Raw genomic sequence first — 21,650 nt, 5'->3', positions numbered from 1 at the left:
ATCTGTTGTCTATGACCTCTTCCTTCACAGGACACTGATGACACTTGTGGTTAGTGCTACACCTAGAGAGTTCGCCATAGTCTTTGATGCTATTCCATCTGGAACTCTCATGTCGTTTAGAGTTGTAACCAGACCTCATTTTCTTGACCTACTCTCGCTTAATCCAGTTGAGTCTCCAATAGGAAAAATATGTTTCTCCTTGCTCCCTCAGAACAACAGGTCTATACGTGCTTTATTTCAAAGGGATATTGTATCCATCCCTTATGTAATATCTGTTGGGGAAAAGTCTGGTTATTATCACACAAATACCTGCTTGTTAACAAGGTCAATTAACAAGGTCAAAGAGGTCTCTTTCAGAATTATCCATAAGTATTGTAGCGGTGTTTGTTCATTTATGATCTAGTCAGGTCATTACAGTATTACCCTGCAAATCATTACCTGAAGAAACTCAAAAAAGACATTAACTGTACTTTTTGTGTTGAGAATCCAGAAACAGTTTTGCATTTATTATGGCATTGTCTACATGCAAAGAAATTATGGAAAAATATTAGTTTTATAATTGTTAGTTTTATAATTGTTCATATTCTTGATGACTTTTTTAAATGTTTTATGGGAGAATGTGCTGCTCGGTTTCCTTAACTATAAAAAGGATATAGAAAAATAATGTAAATTCACTAGTGAAAAAACACTTCTGTGTTTTTTATAAGGAATTCGAGCAGTACATTAAGACCATTCTACATTCTTCCAATAAGAAAGCTGTTCATCTCTTACGGATCGAACCCTTTTTTTCAATTTTCGCCTAAAATGACATACCCAAATCTAACTACATTTACATTTACATTTAAGTCATTTAGCAGACGCTCTTATCCAGAGCGACATACAAATTGGTGCGTTCACCTTAAGACATCCAGTGGAACAGCCACTTTACAATAGTGCATCTAAATCTTTTAAGGGGGGTGAGAAGGATTACTTTATCCTATCCTAGGTATTCCTGAAAGAGGTGGGGTTTCAGGTGTCTCCGGAAGGTGGTGATTGACTCCGCTGTCCTGGCGTCGTGAGGGAGTTTGTTCCACCATTGGGGGGCCAGAGCAGCGAACAGTTTTGACTGGGCTGCGCGGGAACTGTACTTCCTCAGTGGTAGGGAGGCGAGCAGGCCAGAGGTGGATGAACGCAGTGCCCTTGTTTGGGTGTAGGGCCTGATCAGAGCCTGGAGGTACTGAGGTGCCGTTCCCCTCACAGCTCCGTAGGCAAGCACCATGGTCTTGTAGCGGATGCGAGCTTCAACTGGAAGCCAGTGGAGAGAGCGGAGGAGCGGGGTAACTACCTGTAGCTCAGGGTCTGAAGCAAGGATATGTATATTCTTGGTACCATTTGAAAGGAAAAACTTTGATGTTTGTGGAAATGTGAAAGGAGTGTAGGAGAATATAACACATTAGATATGGTAAAAGATAATACAAAGGGAAAAATCAACAGTTTTTAAAATATTTTTTTGTACCATCATCTTTGAAATGCAAGTGAAAAGCCATTATGTACAGTTGTGGCCAAAAGTTTTGAGAATGACACAAATATTCATTTCCACAAAGTTTGCTGCTTCAGTGTCTTTAGATATTTTTGTCAGATGTTACTATGGAATACGGAAGTATAATTACAAGCATTTCAATAAGTGTCAAATACTTTTATTGACAATTACATGAAGTTGATGCAGAGAGTCAATATTTGCAGTGTTGACCCTTCTTTGTCAAGACCTCTGCAATCCGCTCTGGCATGCTGTCAATTAACTTCTGGGCCACATTAACTTCTGGGCCACATCAATTAACTTCTGGGCCACAACCTCTGCAATCTGCTCTGGCATGCTGCCACAGCCACATAATCAATGCTTGGAGTTTGTCAGAATTTGTGGGTTTTTGAGGAGTTTCCTGGCCATGGACCCAACATATCGATGTTTTGTTCCCCGAGCCACTTAGTTATCACTTTTGCCTTATGGCAAGGTGCTCCATCATGCTGCAAAAGGTGTTGTTCATCACCAAACTGTTCCTGGATGGTGGGAGAAGTTGCTCTCGGAGTATGTGTTGGTACCATTCTTTATTCATGGCTGTGTTCTTAGGCAAAATTGTGAGTGAGCCCACTCCCTTGGCTGAGAAGCAACCCCACACATGAATGGTCTTAGGATGCTTTACTGTTGGCATGACACAGGACTGATGGTAGCGCTCACCTTGTCTTCTCCGGACAAACTTTTTTCCGGCTGCCTCAAACAATCGGAAAGGGGATTCATCAGAGAAAATGACTTTACCCCAGTCCTCAGCAGTCCAATCCATGTACCTTTTGCAGAATATCAGTCTGTCCCTGATGTTTTTCCTGGAGAGAAGTGGCTTCTTTGCTGCCCTTCTTGACACCAGGCCATCCTCCAAAAGTCTTCGCCTCACTGTGCGTGCAGATGCACTCACACCTGCCTGCTGCCATTCCTGAGCAAGCTCTGTACTGGTGGTGCCCAGATCCCACAGCTGAATCAACTTTAGGAGACGGTCCTGGCGCTTGCTGGACTTTCTTGGGCGCCCTGAAGCCTTCTTCACAACAATTGAACTGCTCTCCTTGAAGTTCTTGATGATCCGATAAATGGTTGATTTAGGTGCAATCTTACTGGCAGCAATTTCCTTGCCTGTGAAGCCCTTTTTGTGCAAAGCAATAATGACGGCACATGTTTCCTTGCAGGTAACCATGGTTGACAGTGGAAGAACAATGATTCCAAGCACCACCCTCCTTTTGAAGCTTCCAGTCTGTTATTAAAACTCAATCAGCATGACAGAGTGATCTCCAGCCTTGTCCTCGTCAACACTCACCGCTGTGTTAACGAGAGAATCACTGACATGATGTCAGCTGGTCCTTTTGTGGCTGGGCTGAAATGCAGTGGAAATGTTTTTCTTGGGATTCAGTTCATTTGCATGGCAAAGAGGGAATTTGCAATTAATTGTAATTCATCTGATCACTCTTCATAACATTCCAGCGTATATGCAAATTGCCATCATACAAACTGAGGCAACAGACTTTGTGAAAATTAATATTTGTGTCATTCTCAAAACTTTTGGCCACGACTGTATTATTGCAGCCCAGGTGCAATTTAAATTCTGTCCGCAAGATGGCAGCAGTGTATGTGCAATGTTTCAGAATGATCCAATGAACCATTGCATTTCGGTTCAAAATTTTGTAACAAGACTGCCAAAATGTGCCTTATTTGTTTATTCATAATTTTTCATGTTCAAAACTGTGCACTCTCCTCAAACAATAGCATGTCATTATTTCACTGTAATAGCAACTGTAAATTGGACAGTGCAGTTAGAGTAACAAAAATTTGTCAGATATGCTTAGGAAATGTTCTTGTTACTTACAACCTCATGCTAATTGCATTAGCCTATGTTAGATCAACCGTCCCGCAGGGGACCCACCAATCCTGGAGAAGTTAAAACAATCAATATATGTGCATCTTTTAAGGTCTTTGTATAGTCTCTAATTTGCTGTACCCCCTAGCAATGTTACCATTGTCTGTTTGTATACTTCTTGTATGCATATTGTTTTTTCTGTAATATATAAAATAATATATAAAAAATAACTTGTGGTTACTCCTTCTATTTAGTTTAGTTTTTTTATGTTCATAATAGCATCATGACCTCAAATTGAGTTCCCATGGGGGACCAGTATGAAAATGTATACACTCACTACTGTAAATTGCTGCTAAATTACAATAAAATATTTAAAAAATAAACCAATTGAAAGCTGAAGAAAATGCATGCATGCGGTTGCAGTGTCCCCTTGTGGCTACTCTGGAGAAGAGCTGATCTGTCCATCATGGCGAGTGAATATTTTATCCAGTGCCAACAGCAGCCAACCCTGCTAGATCTACTCGTCTTTGGATAATTCAAATTAATAGCTCATCAATTAATTTGTTATTCATTGCTAGATTTACCTTTTTTTCTTGAGACTTGTCTTGAAATTCCAAACTTTTAGATATAAATATATATATATAAAAAGTAGTTTATAGTATTGTAGCAAACAGAGGGACAGGGACATAAACCTGTGTCACTGGTGTGTAAGGTAAACATTGCGCCAATAGGGTAACCCACTTGGAAATTGTAGCGAGGATTGCTACACTGCCCCCTCGGAATGGGAAGGCTCATGCTAATACTACTTCTGACACCAATGTAGCGAACGGGGGGACTGGGCCGTGAACGGCAAACACCCTACGGCTCATGCCAATAGGATTAGCCCACTTGTTGGGAATTGCAGGTGGCTCATTAGGGACCTACAGTATGGTTGAGAACTTTTACAGCAACTGGATAACGTAATGGCATAGGTCTATAACTTTAGAAATAATGAAAATATACAGTATACCAGACACTACTATTGTTAAACTTTTTAGAAGGCTTGTTTTTTGCACGACTTGATACCCTACACCTTTCTTTGGTCAGAATAGAAAGACAGGAACAAGACTGATGGATGGAGGGAGAGAGAGGGTTTATGAGGAGGGAAGGAGATTAAGGGAAAGAAGAGTTATTAGGTAATGGGTGAGTGATGGAAGCAGCCTGAATAAGAAAAAGATAGGCAAATTGTGTGTGTGTGCATGCGGGTAACCCTGTACGTGCCTCTGTGGGGTAGGGAGAGAAGCAGGACTGGCTGTTTAGTGTGGTGCCAGGACAACAACCTCTCCCTCCATGTGAGCAAGACAAAGGAGCTGATCGTGGACTACAGGAAAAGGTGAGCCGAACAGGCGCCCATTAACATTGACGGGTCGAGAGTTTCAAGTTCCTTGGTGTCCACATCACCAACAAACTAGAATGGTCCAAACATGGATATCTTTGGATATCTTTAAGAAATGGCTTTCTTCTTGCCACTCTTCCATAAAGGCCAGATTTGTGCAATATACGACTGATTGTTGTCCTATGGACAGAGTCTCCCACCTCAGCTGTAGATCTCTGCAGTTCATCCAGAGTGATCATGGGCCTCTTGGCTGCATCTCTGATCAGTCTTCTCCTTGTATGAGCTGAAAGTTTAGAGGGACGGCCAGGTCTTGGTAGATTTGCAGTGGTCTGATACTCCTTCCATTTCAATATTATCTCTTGCACAGTGCTCCTTGGGATGTTTAAAGCTTGGGAAATCTTTTTGTATCCAAATCCGGCTTTAAACTTCTTCACAACAGTATCTCGGACCTGCCTGGTGTGTTCCTTGTTCTTCATGATGCTCTCTGCGCTTTTAATGGACCTCTGAGACTATCACAGTGCAGGTGCATTTATACGGAGACTTGATTACACACAGGTGGATTGTATTTATCATCATTAGTCATTTAGGTCAACATTGGATCATTCAGAGATCCTCACTGAACTTCTGGAGAGAGTTTGCTGCACTGAAAGTAAAGGGGCTGAATCATTTTGCACGCCCAATATTTCAGTTTTTGATTTGTTAAAAAAGTTTGAAATATCCAATAAATGTCGTTCCACTTCATGATTGTGTCCCACTTGTTGTTGATTCTTCACAAAAAAATACAGTTTTATATCTTTATGTTTGAAGCCTGAAATGTGGCAAAAGGTCGCAAAGTTCAAGGGGGCCGAATACTTTCGCAAGGCACTGTATATGCATAATGTATATCATGTACATTGTTGATATACATGATTAAGTGACAGTGAATATTACAGTTCCCAATACCAGTAAAATAATTGGAACAACCAAATTAATCACATTTTATGTTACTTTATTGAAATGAAACATGTTTTTAGCAACCCATCAAAGTGTTCTGTTTTTATTGATTTGCAACACAAACTCAACAATAACGGACACAAGATGACTATAAAAGTTCTATCTGTCTCTGAAAGGACTTCCATTGTCATATATGTATTCAGCAGCTGGGCAGAAGTCTTGAAAGTCTCAGGTAAAACATACAGTATACAGTGGGGCAAAAAAGTATTTAGTTAGCCACCAATTGTGCAAGTTCTCCTACTTAAAAATATGAGAGAGGCCTGTAATTTTCATCATAGGTACACTTCAACTATGACAGACAAAATGAGAAAAAAAATCCAGAAAATCACATTGTATGATTTTTAATGAATTTATTTGCAAATTATGGTGGAAAATAAGTATTGACACCCTGGACTTTGCCCTGGACTTTGCAGACAGAGTTCAGTGTGTCAAATCGGAGGGCATGCTGTCCGGTCCTCTGGCAGTCTCTATGGGGGTGCCACAGGGTTCAATTCTCGGGCCGACTCTTTTCTCTGTATATATCAATGATGTTGCTCTTGCTGCGGGCGATTCCCTGATCCACCTCTACGCAGACGACACCATTCTATATACTTTCGGCCCGTCATTGGACACTGTGCTATCTAACCTCCAAACGAGCTTCAATGCCATACAGCACTCCTTCCGTGGCCTCCAACTGCTCTTAAACGCGAGTAAAACCAAATGCATGCTTTTCAACCGATCGCTGCCTGCACCCGCATGCCCGACTAGCATCACCACCCTGGATGGTTCCGACCTTGAATATGTGGGCATCTATAAGTACCTAGGTGTCTGGCTAGACTGCAAACTCTCCTTCCAGACTCACATCAAACATCTCCAATCGAAAATCAAATCAAGAGTCGGCTTTCTATTCCGCAACAAAGCCTCCTTCACTCACGCCGCCAAGCTTACCCTAGTAAAACTGACTATCCTACCGATCCTCGATTTCGGCGATGTCATCTACAAAATGGCTTCCAACACTCTACTCAGCAAACTGGATGCAGTCTATCACAGTGCCATCCGTTTTGTCACCAAAGCACCTTATACCACCCACCACTGCGACTTGTATGCTCTAGTCGGCTGGCCCTCGCTACATATTCGTCGCCAGACCCACTGGCTACAGGTCATCTACAAGTCCATGCTAGGTAAAGCTCCGCCTTATCTCAGTTCACTGGTCACGATGGCAACACCCATCCGTAGCACACGCTCCAGCAGGTGTATCTCACTGATCATCCCTAAAGCCAACACCTCATTTGGCCGCCTTTCGTTCCAGTACTCTGCTGCCTGTGACTGGAACGAACTGCAAAAATCGCTGAAGTTGGAGACTTTTATCTCCCTCACCAACTTCAAACATCAGCTATCCGAGCAGCTAACCGATCGCTGCAGCTGTACATAGTCTATTGGTAAATAGCCCACCCATTTTCACCTACCTCATTCCCATACTGTTTTTATACTGTTTTATTTATTTACTTTTCTGCTCTTTTGCACACCAATATCTCTACCTGTACATGACCATCTGATCATTTATCACCCTAGTGTTAATCTGCAAAATTGTATTATTCGCCTACCTCCTCATGCCTTTTGCACACATTGTATATAGACTGCCCATTTTTTTTCTACTGTGTTATTGACTTGTTAATTGTTTACTCCATGTGTAACTCTGTGTTGTCTGTTCACACTGCTATGCTTTATCTTGGCCAGGTCGCAGTTGCAAATGAGAACTTGTTCTCAACTAGCCTACCTGGTTAAATAAAGGTGAAATAAAAAATAAAAAATAATAATAAATAAACCATCAAAAACAATAGAAAAAATACATCCCATAACATTTTAACATGGAAATAGCTGTCATTTAGCCTACAGTAGCAGTCAATGTAGGCCTACATTCCATGAGACTTGCAGGGCTTGACATGGACCTGTTTATTAATTTGTCCTTCAGACAAGGAGGTGACTGAAAATGTTGTTGTGTTGTTTGATGCAAGAAACCACTTTACAAAATAAAATGTATTATTATTTCCATGCCTTTATTACAGAGAATCAAACCAATTATGCTACCCTCTGTTTATTGGCTACTTAGCTTATTCAAGCCTGTCTCAAAATACAACACTGCCCCTTCAAGAACAAAAAAAAGCTCTTCACCTGACTCCCTTTTCAAAGATGTCTAGAAATGTACACGTTTTGTGCTCTTGTAGGAAGCAGTTAGTCCCCTATTGCTGACTACACATGATCTATAACTGGGCTAATGACTCACTAACTAGCCAATGATATTAACAAAATGTTCTCTCGCTCTGATCTCAAAAGAAGCGCATCTACTCACAACCGCTCATGCCGTTAACAGTCCAAAGTAAATGGCACAGATCCATAAATGGCAATGATCTATTTGCATATAGGCCTACTGCAGCTCTGATTGGTTACGCCGCACTGGTATGTGTGTAGAGTATGGGCTGAGTCGTGCGTGTCAATGCAATATAATCCTTCTCCTATGCGTTCTGCCAACAACAAAATCTATTGGATAATTAGATTTGCATTGAAAGTGGCTAATATTGCGTTGATTCGATCACAATTGCCACAGTAAAGGGAAACATTGGTGGTGTTACCTAACAGGGAAAACTGTAGAAAGAAAGTTGAGTGAACTTCAATTTCATGCTTCTCTCCATGGGCTGATACTGTATTTGTTGTGCGCGGCAGTCCGGGGAGATGCGCTGCAAGAGGGAACGTTGGTCATGACCCTTAGCGTTCTTCTTATTGGACCATATTAGTGGTCAGAGCACAAATCCGGACAATAGGGAATGCCCCTCCAGTGGTATCCCATTGGTTGCTCATGGCATCTAAAAAAACAAATACAATTTAACCAGCAACCCCCCACAGTTTGGAGAATAAACAGAGCGCCAGAAATGTGTTAAATACGTAAACGAAAAATAAATAATACCTTTATCATTAGAAATGTGGACATAGAGGACAGAGAAAAGCCAACCCCCAATATAATGTGGGTTGCCAATCAGCCGTACATTAGGGGGATAATAATCTCATACTCGGCAAAAAAATTACATCTGATTTAGAAATGAAAATTAAAGACAAATAAATCACTATTTTTGCCCCACTGTATACTGTATGTTTTACCTGAGACTTTCAAGACTTCTGCCCAGCTGCTGAATACATATATGACAATGGAAGTCCTTTCAGAGACAGATAGAACTTTTATAGTCATCTTGTGTCCGTTATTGTTGAGTTTGTGTTGCAAATCAATAAAAACAGAACACTTTGATGGGTTGCTATAAACATGTTTCATTTCAATAAAGTAACATAAAATGTGATTAATTTGGTTGTTCCAATTATTTTACTGGTATTGGGAACTGTAATATTCACTGTCACTTAATCATGTATATCAACAATGTACATGATATACATTATGCATATACAGTGCCTTGCGAAAGTATTCGGCCCCCTTGAACTTTGCGACCTTGGGAAATCTTTTTGTATCCAAATCCGGCTTTAAACTTCTTCACAACAGTATCTCGTACCTGCCTGGTGTGTTCCTTGTTCTTCATGATGCTCTCTGCGCTTTTAATGGACCTCTGAGACTATCACAGTGCAGGTGCATTTATACGGAGACTTGATTACACACAGGTGGATTGTATTTATCATCATTAGTCATTTAGGTCAACATTGGATCATTCAGAGATCCTCACTGAACTTCTGGAGAGAGTTTGCTGCACCTAAAGTAAAGGGGCTGAATCATTTTGCATGCCCAATTTTTCAGTTTTTGATTTGTTAAAAAAGTTTGAAATATCCAATAAATGTCGTTCACTTCATGATTGTGTCCCACTTGTTGTTGATTCTTCACAAAAAATACAGTTTTATATCTTTATGTTTGAAGCCTGAAATGTGGCAAAAGGTCGCAAAGTTCAAAGGGGGCCGAATACTTTCGCAAGACACTGCATTATATTACTCAATTCAGTATTTCCTAGTTCCATGTATCAAACAGTTACTTCAGTTATATTGAAACCAGGAAAATCTGGATAGTCCCTTGCTGATTATAGACCCATATGTTAAATAAATTGTGACAATAAAATAATAACAGAGCTTATATGCAATAGAATGGCAAAAGTCTTACCAAACTTGATACATATTAATAAAACAGGGTTTATAAAAAAATAGACACCTACAAACAAATACAAGAACATGTTTCAGTTTAATACAATACACACAAGATATAGATTCATCGATAATGGATGTTGATTCCGAAAAGGCTTTTGATCATCTTTAATGGCCTTTTCTATTCAAAACTTTGGAAGCTTTTAACTTTCCAGCTAAAATAATACATTTCAAATAAATATTATATAAATGTCCTGAAGCAAAAATATACACAAATAATACATTATCTCATTAAATTGCTTTGGATGTCCCCCCTCCACCCTCCTGTTTTTCACTGGCAATTGAATCGCTTGCAGAAAGAATTAGACAGGACCTAAACGTAGCAGGTATCAGTATTGGTAACCATGAATATAAGCACATTTTATTTGAAGATTATCTTCTGATATACCTGACCAATATTGAAAGCTCAATGCCCCCTTTTTGCTACAAATATTTTCAGAATACGAAAAAATCTCATGATATAAAATTAACGTGGAAAATTAATGAAATAATGGCAATAGAAAAAAAACAAAAAACTCAAATCTACAGAAATCAGTAGACCACCAAAAATATGAAAGAATTAGGATAATTAATAAGTGACATCCGACAAAACAAATATATATTGAACAAAAATATAAATGCAACATGCAACAATTTCAAATATTTTACTAACTTTACAGGTTATATAATGTTCACAGATACCTTTAAAAAAGGTAGTGGCGTGGATAAGAAAACCAGTCCGCATCTGGTGTGATCACCATTTACCTCATGCAGCGCGACATATCTCCTTCTCATAGAGTTGATCAGGCTGTTGATTGATTGTGGCCTGTGGAATGTTGTCCCACTCCTCAATGGCTGTGCGAAGTTGCTGGATATCGGCGGGAACTGGAAAACGATGTTGAACACGTCGATCCAGAGCATCCCAAACATGCAGGCCATGGAAGGCCAGTATGCAGGCCATGGAAGAACCAGGATATTTTCAGCTTCCAGGATTTGGGCCTCAGGATCTTGTCACGGTATCTCTGTGCATTCAAATTGCCATAGATAAAATGCAATTGTGTTCGTTTTGTCCATAGATTATGCCTGCCCATATCATAACCCTACCAGCACCATGGGGCACTCTGTTCACAACGTTGACATCAGCAAACCACTCGCCCACACGACTCCATACACATGGTCTGGGGTTGTGAGGCCAGTTGGACGTACTGCCAAACTCTCTAAAACAAGGTTGGAGGTGACTTATGTGACAAAACTCCAAATTTTAGTGGCCTTTTATTGTCCCCAGCACAATGTGCACTTGTTTAATGATCATGCTGTTTAATCAGCTTCTTGATATGCCACTCGTCAAGTGGATGGATTATCTTGGCAAAGGAGAAATGCTCAATAACAGGGATGTAAATAAATTTGTGCACAAAATATGAGAGAAATAAGCTTTTTGTGCATACAAAACATTTCTGGGATCTTTTATTTCAACTCATGAAACATGGGACCAACACTTTACATGTTGCGTTTATATTTTTGTTCAGTTTATGAAGATAACTTTATTCTATTACTCAACAATATGAAAGCAGATCAAATTAAAAACAATAATCTTTCCATAAATCTTACAGGCAGAATAAACCTCTTTAGAATGGCATGGCTCCAAAGGTTTTTGTATTTATTTAAGCAATATAAATTACCCCACCGAAGACATTCTCTAAAAAAGTATTCTTGGTCATAACAGACTTTCTATGGTCTAGTAAAATATTGACATTTTCCTAAATCGGAGGGTGGTTTTAACTTTCCAGTCTTGGAATTGTATCAACTCCCTACTCAAGGCTTTTACTTGTGACATGCAGTTAAATGCACTAAAGAGGAACAATGGGTACATATTGAAGATGTGCATACTCATCCCCAGAATCTTTTTAAGTGTCTATTTTCAAAGGATAAAGCAAACAACATTAAAAACTTCATAGTTAAGAAAACTATTTAATTGGACCTTTATTTAACCAGGCAAGTCAGTTAAGAACACATTCTTATTTTCAATGACGGCCTGGGAACAGTAACAATATGGAAGAAAATTGTTGCACAAAAACCAATATCACTCCCTAAAAACACAACCTTATGGCCAATCCTTTGCTTTCAGCATTCCACGATAACTTGGTCCACATGGAAAACTAAAGGCATAGACACCGTAAATTACTTGGCAAAAGGAAATACATTTATTTCCATTACAGAATTAAAGTAATTTTGGACTGGCCAATAAAGGACCAGTCAAAAGTTTGGACACACCTATTCATTCAAGGGATTTTCTTTATTTTTCTTATTTTCTACATTGCAGATTAATAGTGAAGACATCAAAAATATTAAACAACACATATGGAATAATGTAGTAACCAAAAAAGTGTATTTTGGCTGCAATCTGAGGTGCAGTTAACTAATTCATTTATCCTCTGCAACAGAGGTAACTCAGGGTCTTCCTTTCCTGTAGCGGTCCTCATGAGAGACAGTTTCATCATAGAACTTTTCCGGATTAAATGACCTTTATAACTTAAAGTAATGATGGACTGTCATTTCTCCTAACTTATTTGAGCTGTTCTTGACATAATATGGACTTGGTCTTTTACCAAATAGCTGGTTGAAAGAATGCCAAGAGTGTGAAAAGCTGTCATCAAGGCAAAGGGTGGCTACTTTGAAGAATCTAAAATCTATTTTGATTTGTTTAACATGTTTTTGGTTACTACATAATTCCATATGTGTTATTTCATAGTTTTGATGTCTTCACTATTATTCTACAATGTAGAAAATAGTTTTTAAAAAACCAACAACCCTGGAATGAGTAGGTGCTTCCAAACTTTTGACTGGTACTGTATATATTTATATGGCCAATCAACCAATCGCTCCAATCTTAATTCCAACCCTCAGATTTCCATAGACTAACCCATCTTTCCCAGTACACTACCATTTTACTATTTCCCTTTGCAATACATCCTTCTATTTTACTGTGATGTCTTACAAGGGTCTTGAACCTCTCTATTTGTAGCATTTCTATCGAGATTGCCCTAAAAATAAATATTTTTACCTAAGATTATAATCATATTTCCCATTGATTGATGTTTGTTTTTCAAATCTCCTAACAATACTGTTTGTAGGTCCATCTGATGACAGACTTTATGATTTATTATAGAACGGGTGGGCCTAATCCTGAATGCTGATTGGTTAAAACCACATTCCAGCTGGTGTTTATTCCACAAATTACCACCGGCTAAATCTATGACCTTAAAATGCCTGTTCCATCTGCGCAATCTACTGTCTCATCAGCCCAGCCAAGAAATGTATAAACTTGATCTCTACTATAAAAAGCATCTAGACATTATCTCACATTTCTTCTAGACTAACATTTCGTTTTCTACAGCAGAGATTTGTATAAACCTTGCTGCCTGTCTCTCGGACATTTGCAACATTGTTTCAATATTCAAATTCGATCTCCAGCTGTCCCATAGTAATGTGTCTGGAGTCCAGACGAGACAGACAGGCAGCGTATCTCAGCCAGTCGAAATCATGAATCAGCTGGCATAATTTTTTATGGATATATACAAAGAAATGTCAATTGAAAAAGGTCAAACAAAACGAAGATAGTTTGCAGTCTTTCCAGTTTCAGTTTGAAGTGATTGTGTTAGCTGTGTTGTTGGCTAGCTCCTCTGAACAACAGTGTCCTGATGAGTGAGCAAATTTTCTTTGCCAGGCGAAATCGCACCTCATTCGCTCATTGTTATGGATGTATCGAAATTAATGTCACTAGAAAACAGTTTAAACAAATGCAAATGTGGTTACTTTGCTGTTATTCTGGCTGCACTTTTTGATGTGACTGTAAGTTAACTAGTTAACTAGTTGGCTAGCTAGCAAGCAGAACATTGCCAGCCAGTATGTCAATGGAACATTTAGAATGAACGACTGTATCCATAGATACAGAACAAAAATACTGAAAGTTTTTAAAGAAAATATGTCAATCATTATTTGAATATGTTGGTAAGCCGTTGTATAAAAGTGATAATGCCCTTGAAGCCGGTGTTTGAAGGATATATTGGCACGGTTTGCTCGACTTTGTCTCAGGCCTAACAACACCGGTGCCAGTATTTAAATCCAAACACTGGCTTCTCTGGCATTATCACATAAACAACAACTCCTGGAACTCTCCAAAAGTGAGTCACCGAAGGACAATGTCAAAAGAGATTATCTATTGATAATCCTCATGGTAGAGTCCGCACAGAGCCGACTGTTCAATGCCCCATATATTGAGCATTATTTTAGTGGGGAGAATGTAAAAACAACAACAATAATCTCCCCAATTTCATGATATCCAATTGGTAGTTACAGTCTTGTCCCATCCTGCAACTCCCGTACGGAATCGGGAGAAGCGAAGCTTCTTGACACACTGCTTGCCGAACCCGGAAGCCACGCGCACTAATGTGTCGTAGGAAACACTGTACAACTGACGACCGTGTCAGCGTGCAAGCGCCCGGCCCGCCACGGGAGTCACTAGAACGCGATGGGACAAGGACATCCCGGCCGGCCAAACCCTCCCCTAGCCCTGACGACACTGGGCCAAATGTGCGTCACCTCATGGGTCTCCCGGTCATGGACGGCTGCGACACAGCCCGGGATCTTACCTGGATCTGCAGAAATGCCTCAAGCACTGCAGTGCCTTAGACCGCTGCACCACTCGGGAGGCCACGTGGTGAGAAGTTTATATAATGGTTACATTGAAAAGAACGGATTAATGCGTCAATTGTTGTTTTGTATATCAGTTCATAAACCTGATCCCATGGTATTGGGACATCAAAAATCTGTTCCCAACTATCTTGAATTTTATGCAGAATAGTTAAATGAAACTGATACATTTTACGATTTATACTATTCATTTTAAGCCATGCCTGGTTTTTCATTGGAGCCAGAAAAAACAATTAATTCCTTTCTCTTTTGAGAAATTGTCTTTCATTTTTGTCGTAGAGCTGTAATGTAATATGCCATACATACCTTTGTTAATTGCTTGTGTGACAACATTTTACCATCCTGATTTACAATGCCATTCATTGAACATGATACCTTCCTTATCCATATTTTCCAAGAAAATTGGTCTTTCCTCTATCTAGTACATTGAACTTTAGCGATATTATTTGCTAATAGTACACATATGATTATTCTATTAAATCATTTTGTGAGGGCAACCTACTGGAAATGTAAATGCTCAAAACTTGTTTGATATACTATCATTTCACAATAACACATTTTCTTGTAACACAAGTCATATTTTAACACATTAAAAAAGCATTCCACCCGTCTTTGCTTTCACAAACACCTTAAAGGTTGTTTGGAGTGCCTTTTTAGTTTCTAAATACATTGCAAATGCATTGGACACAGGTTATCAAGTCATTTCACATGCAATGGAACATGTTACAATTCTGGTAGGGTAACTGATGCTTTTGGTGATGATACTTCCATGCTTTCTTGCTTGTTCATCTGATGACATCTTGATCCCGATTATATCATTCAACCCCTATTCTAGTTTTTTTTTCATTCACCCAAATTCTGATGAACATGCATGCAGCCTTGTTCCCAAGGACCTCACCTGTGACCTTTAAAGTAATCACAGGTTAAGGGTCTCAGGGACAACGAAACACCCGTATATGTCTCTAAATAGACTCATGTGAATCTATTTGAGGATTAAAATACAACACAACAAAGATAATAATAGTATATATAATATTAGCACATCACAATCAGAGGCATTGGTTGAATGATGGTGGGAGGTGTATAAAGGCTTTTGTTACAAAATGGCGAACAAAAGTTAATGGTAAACTTACTTATGACGTCCCCTGAAAGTAAGAGTCAATCTGACACTAGTTTGGATACTATAGTGTTGAGTGTGTTCTTGGGTTGGTGGACGGCTCCACCTCATAATGGCTCATCTCTTAAACTCCAAACTTGCTGGAGATATTACCTGAAAGAGGAAAAGAAGACAGGGGTAAGAAATAATTGGGAGGTACTGATACACAGAACTATTCTAGTGTTTTCATTTGAATCATTCAGGGACACAGGATACGGGACACGAAGATTTTGTATATGCATTTCATTCCTGTCCATCCAATATCTATATACAGTGGGGAGAACAAGTATTTGATACACTGCCGTTTTTGCAAGTTTTCCTACTTACAAAGCATGTAGAGGTCTGTAATTTAACTGTGAGAGAAGGAATCTAAAACAAAAATCCAGAAAATCACATTGTTTGATTTTTTTGTTATTAATTTGCATTTTATTGCATGACATAAGTATTTGATACATCAGAAAAGCAGAACTTAATATTTGGTATAGAAACCTTTGTTTGCAATTACAGAGATCATACGTTTCCTCCAGTTCTTGACCATGTTTGCACACACTGCAGCAGGGATTTTGGCTCACTCCTCCATACAGACCTTCTCCAGAAGGTTTCGGGGCTGTTGCTGGGCAATACGGACTTTCAGCTCCCTCCAAAGATTTTTATATTGGTTTCAGGTCTGGAGAATGGCTAGGCCACTCCAGGACCTTGAGATGCTTCTTACGGAGCCACTCCTTAGTTGCCCTGGCTGTGTGTTTCGGGTCGTTGTCATGCTGGAAGACCCAGCCACGACCCATCTTCAATCATCTTACTGAGGGAAGGAGGTTGTTGGCCAAGATCTCGCGATACATGGCCCCATCCATCCTCCCCTCAATAAGGTGCAGTCGTCCTGTCCCCTTTGCAGAAAAGCATCCCTAAAGAATGATGTTTCCACCTCCATGCTTCATGGTTAGGATGGTGTTCTTGGGGTTGTACTCATCCTTCTTCTTCCTCCAAACACGGCGAGTGGAGTTTAGACCAAAAATCTAAATTTTTGTCTCATCAGACCACATGACCTTCTCCCATTCCTCCTCTGGATCATCCAGATGGTCATTGGCAAACTTCAGACGGGCCTGGACATGCGCTGGTTTGAGCAGGGGGACCTTGTGTGTGCTGCAGGATTTTAATCCATGACGGCGTAGTGTGTTACTAATGGTTTTCTTTGAGACTGTGGTCCCAGCTCTCTTCAGGTCATTGACCCGGTCCTGCCGTGTAGTTTTGGGCTGATCCCTCACCTTCCTCATGATCATTGATCACCACGAGGTGAGATCTTGCATGGAGCCCGAGACTGAGGGTGATTGACCGTCATCTTGAACTTCTTCTATTTTCTAATAATTGTGCCAACAGTTGTTGCCTTCTCACCAAGCTGCTTGCCTATTGTCCTGTAGCCCATCCCAGCCTTGTGCAGGTCTACACTTTTTTTCCTGATGTCCTTACACAGTTCTCTGGTCTTGGCCATTGTGGAGAGGTTGGAGTCTGTTTGATTGATAGTGTGGACAGGTGTCTTTTATACAGGTAACAAGTTCAAACAGGTGCAGTTAATACAGGTAATGAATGGAGAAGAGGAGGGATTCTTAAATAAAAACTAACAGGTCTGTGAGAGACGGAATTCTTACTGGTTGGTAGGTGATCAAATACTTATGTCATGCAATAAAATGCAAATTAATTACTTAAAAATCATACAATGTGATTTTCTGGATTTTTGTTTTAGATTCCGTCTCTCACAGTTGAAGTGTACCTATGATAAAAAATGTCAGACCTCTACATGCTTTGTAATTAGGAAAACCTGCAAAATCGGCAGTGTATCAAATACTTGTTCTCCCCACTGTACCTTACGTCACCCCCTAGTGGTAGACAGACAGACAAACAGTTACTGTTGAAAGAGTCTGGCAGGCTAATTGTTTAAACTAACCAGACAATTAGTGTTTGAGGAGCATCTGATGAACATACAGTCGTAAGGCTCCACTCAATGAGTGACTGTCCTCATTGAACTCAGTAAAACAAAACCTAAGTGTGTACTTGTATGGCGCACATCAAAAGCCAGCTGTAGCAAGAAATGTTTAAAAAATCTATGCATACATACATGTGCAAAGGAATACAAATAAACCCAACACAACAAAAGTGCATGGAGCATGTACTGCGCTGTCTGTGAAATTAGACCCATCTTTCCTCTTTTCCCCTTTGGTTTCCCCTGTCCCAGTTTTACGAGCTCCTCCTTTCTTGCCAAAGCATGAGAGCACAAGAGGGAGGTGGATGGAGAAAACCAGAGAGAGGGTGAGTATAACAAAAACAAATTGTGAAAAAAAAGAAGAAAAAAAAAACTGTGAGAGAAAAATGAAAAGAGGATAAAGGAGGCTAGCCGAAGAGGTCAGATAGATAGCTTTCGATAGATAGGCTTTACAGCCCTGAAAAAAGGAAGACAGTGAAGATGGAGCAGTTTTCGATTATGTCCACTCACCATTTTGGCTCTAGCTGGTACTTACGTGTGTTGCTTACATGAACACACACACATGACTGTGTGCACATACTGTACATACATACACAAGAGTGAGCCACACACACACACGCAAACATGCACAGTTGCACACACACACACACTTGATTAGTTATTGATCCATTATCCCCCTGAGAAAAAATGTAATTATTCAATCGGTAAAGGAAATAAAGCACAATAAACCCTAAAACTGCTCCATCTTCACTGTCTTCCTGTTTTCAGGGCTGTAGCCTAGACAGTAAAATTAAAAAGGTGGCCACTCTACTCCCCCAGCTTTTTCTTTCTTATTTGTCTCTCTCTCCTGCTTCTTTTCATCTCCCAGGCTCTGTCCCTGCCTGTTGTGGCTGTCTCCCTGTGCTAAGTCAGATCCCTAATTCTCTGGGCGATTAAAGTCCAAGCAGCCAGGGTGTGAGACAGGTACACAAAGACAATCACATTGATTCCATTACTGCTGCACCTATAGCCATAATTTCCCAACACAATACCACAAACACCAGCCGGCGCCTCCATCTCTAACCCACTCCCTTGATAAATCTGTGTCACCTACATGCATCCCCCACACACAAACAACACACATATGCAAGCCTACAGTCCCTCTCTTTCTCTGTCGCCTGCTGACTCTCTCACCACTCTGTCCCAGCCTCCCCATCTCTGTCTCTCACTCCATTTCCCCTCATCTCAATATATTTCCTCTTCCTACTCCCCCCTCTCTTTGTCTCTCTTTCTTTCTCATACTCTCACCCTTTTTTCAGGCGTGACGTCTTGTCTCGCCCATCTTGAAGTCTAAGTGTGTGCGCATGTGTGTCTGTACGTGTGTGCACGTGCACATGTGTGGTGTGTGTGCACGCTGCTGTGCTCGTGCATTTGGGAAAGAGAGCAAATGTGCGTGAGAGCTGGAGGGAGGGAGAGTGGAGGACGTAGGCATTAGCGGGAGCAGATAGACACTAATGCCCTGTTTTACATCCAGACATATTTCATTTTGCCGTACGTCATCTTCACAGAGTCTTGCCCCACTACTGAACAGTCAAGTGTAGCACAGATAGAACAATGGGACACATATTTCACTGGATGTGTAAATGTGAAGCATCCGGTTGGAGTTTCCACTCACTACCAGTGAGAAGAAGCCCACTGGCGGGCAGTGGGAGAAGATGGAACAAGATTTTGGCCGACATTCTGCAAATGTTCTCATCAATTTAACATTTGATCTCAATACAGTTTTCTGTTCCCAAAACTAGAATCTGTTAAGAACAGAGTGGACTAAGTTTTGTAGACTTTACCCTTTGCAAAAGTTGTAAAAAAATTGCTCCTTTTAAAAGGAGTGCAGGGCAAACTGAGTTATTTCACATGCGCTTCACACTTCAATCTCAAATATAAAATATATTTTAGATTTGTTCAACACCTTTTATTGGTTACTACATGATTCCATATGTGTTACTTCATAGTTTTGATGTCTTTATTCTAAAATGTAGAAAATATCCAAACGTATGACATAGGTGTATCCAAACGTATGACTGGTACTGTACATCTATCATCATCTCTACATCTGAACAACACTCAGTCCCTCTGCAGCAAATATGTCCCTAAGAATCTACCGCTTATAAATATATCTTAATTTAAATATTTTACAGTTAGAATCCCAACTATAATATGCATACATCTGCCATCTCTTCATAGATCATTTCTATTTGGCAGAGGCACATTTATCTTAACTGCACACATGAACAGGTTCACTGTGAAATGATTTTCATGTTACGTTGTTCACTTGTTCTGCACTACACTTGAGTAGCACTTTTAACCAACACAAGCTCAAGATAATTCCATGTGAGACAATTGGTTATCATATCAAGAATGGCTGACGGAAGAAAAGTCCAAAATAATAAAAATGCCCCAACAAGCCCATGAATGGCAGGCACACAGTTCCAAAATAGCAGACCATAGTTGGCACTAGTGCCATGCTGGGTATATTTATTCTACTGGAGGAGAGACCAAGGCAGTCTTTCTTTGTCAGCGTAAAGAAAAGAGCGGTGGCAGGCACAGATTGCTGATATATGCTCTTTCCCCTCCTTACTGGAGCACTGCGCAATGCGGATACTGACTGTCTGAGCCACTAGCCAGACACACTGGGGGGATATAAGGAGGAAGAGGATAGAGGGGGAGGCGGTACGGTGGGGGAGCTCCCACACGAGCTCCCATGCATTTGGACATTTTGATACTAATGACCGTACATATTGTCACACTTCCTGCAACCACACAGAACAGCAGACTCTTGTGAAGATGGCAGATTTAAGAGATTACAGTATAACAATGCTCACAGTCCATTTTATTCAAAGGCAGTGGCCATATAATCCAGTCTGTGTGTCTTTTTTAAATGCAACTTTTATTTAGTTAGGGGAAACCAATTGAGACTAGGGTCTAACTTTCAAATAGTACAAAATTAGCACTCCAACAAAGAAAAAACATTACAACCACAACAATCTCTTAATTCAATCCAAAAAAATGCAACTCTCATTAAGCACATCGAATATTAGAGTCTGTAGCGGTTTCAGGGGTTGTGTGGTGGATGGATGGTATGTGCCTGCGTGGTTTCTGTGTTTTCTGGCTGCCAGGACCATGGACAGCAATGACAAGTATTCCCCAGAGGCAGGACCAGGGACAGATCAGGGGAAACTTCCAGACTGCAGCAGAACAGCCACACCTGTCTCCAGTTGTAATTAGAGACTAAACTGTAAAGAGGTGAAACCACTCAGGGCCTCTACTTAACCGCGCCCTGGGTTTGCTTTCTTTGTCTTTCCTTTGACCCCGGCAGGTGAAGGAGGAGGAGGAGGAGGCGGCGGCGGGCGGCGGCGGCGGCTATTGGAGAGACTGAGCATACGGTGGAGAAGGAGGTTTACCGGAATAACCTAACTGAAAATTTCAACACGGAGTCCCCAAAGGACCTTCCACTGGTGAAGACATATTTACTTTGATTGTTTGAGTTGTGTATATCAGGAACACTGCCGGTAGCTAATAAAGAATAAACTGTGTTAACCCTTCAAGTGAACTGGTGGTGTTTGTTTGTAAGTGTAAACCCTGCCTTACCAAGAACACCATGACCTCCACCATTTATAATGGAAGAAGTTTGGAACCACCGAGACGCTTCCTAGAGCTGGCTGCCTGGCCAAACTGAGCAATCAGTGGCGAAGGGCCTTGGTCAGGGAAGGAGATAATAGCGCCAGAGGAGATGGCTGCCGTTTCACGGGCTCCTAACCAATTGTGCTATTTTTGTATATTTCTTTTCACAATGTTTGTTTAACTTATTTTGTACATAATGTTTCTGCCACTGTCTCTTATGACCAAAAAGAGCTTCTGGATCGGTGTCCCCAAACCGAGACAGTT

At 40.4% G+C, this 21,650-nt stretch overlaps 1 long non-coding RNA gene across 2 annotated transcripts in view; it reads right to left on the bottom strand.

The window, feature by feature from the left end:
- Positions 1-7,757: 7,757 nt before the first annotated feature.
- The window catches only part of LOC115131801 (uncharacterized), a 62,319-nt gene continuing 48,426 nt past the window's right edge, over positions 7,758-21,650 (bottom strand). For both annotated transcript variants that reach the window (XR_003864005.2, XR_003864006.2), the window contains 2 exons: positions 15,732-15,868; positions 7,758-8,582 (listed from right to left, as the gene is read on the bottom strand). This is a non-coding gene — a long non-coding RNA (uncharacterized LOC115131801). The remainder of the gene's footprint in view (positions 8,583-15,731; positions 15,869-21,650) is intronic.

This window comes from Oncorhynchus nerka, linkage group LG7, assembly GCF_034236695.1.
Source record: "Oncorhynchus nerka isolate Pitt River linkage group LG7, Oner_Uvic_2.0, whole genome shotgun sequence".
In the NCBI taxonomy this organism is placed as follows: Eukaryota; Metazoa; Chordata; class Actinopteri; order Salmoniformes; family Salmonidae; genus Oncorhynchus; species Oncorhynchus nerka.
This window is presented reverse-complemented; position numbering and strand designations above follow the sequence as displayed.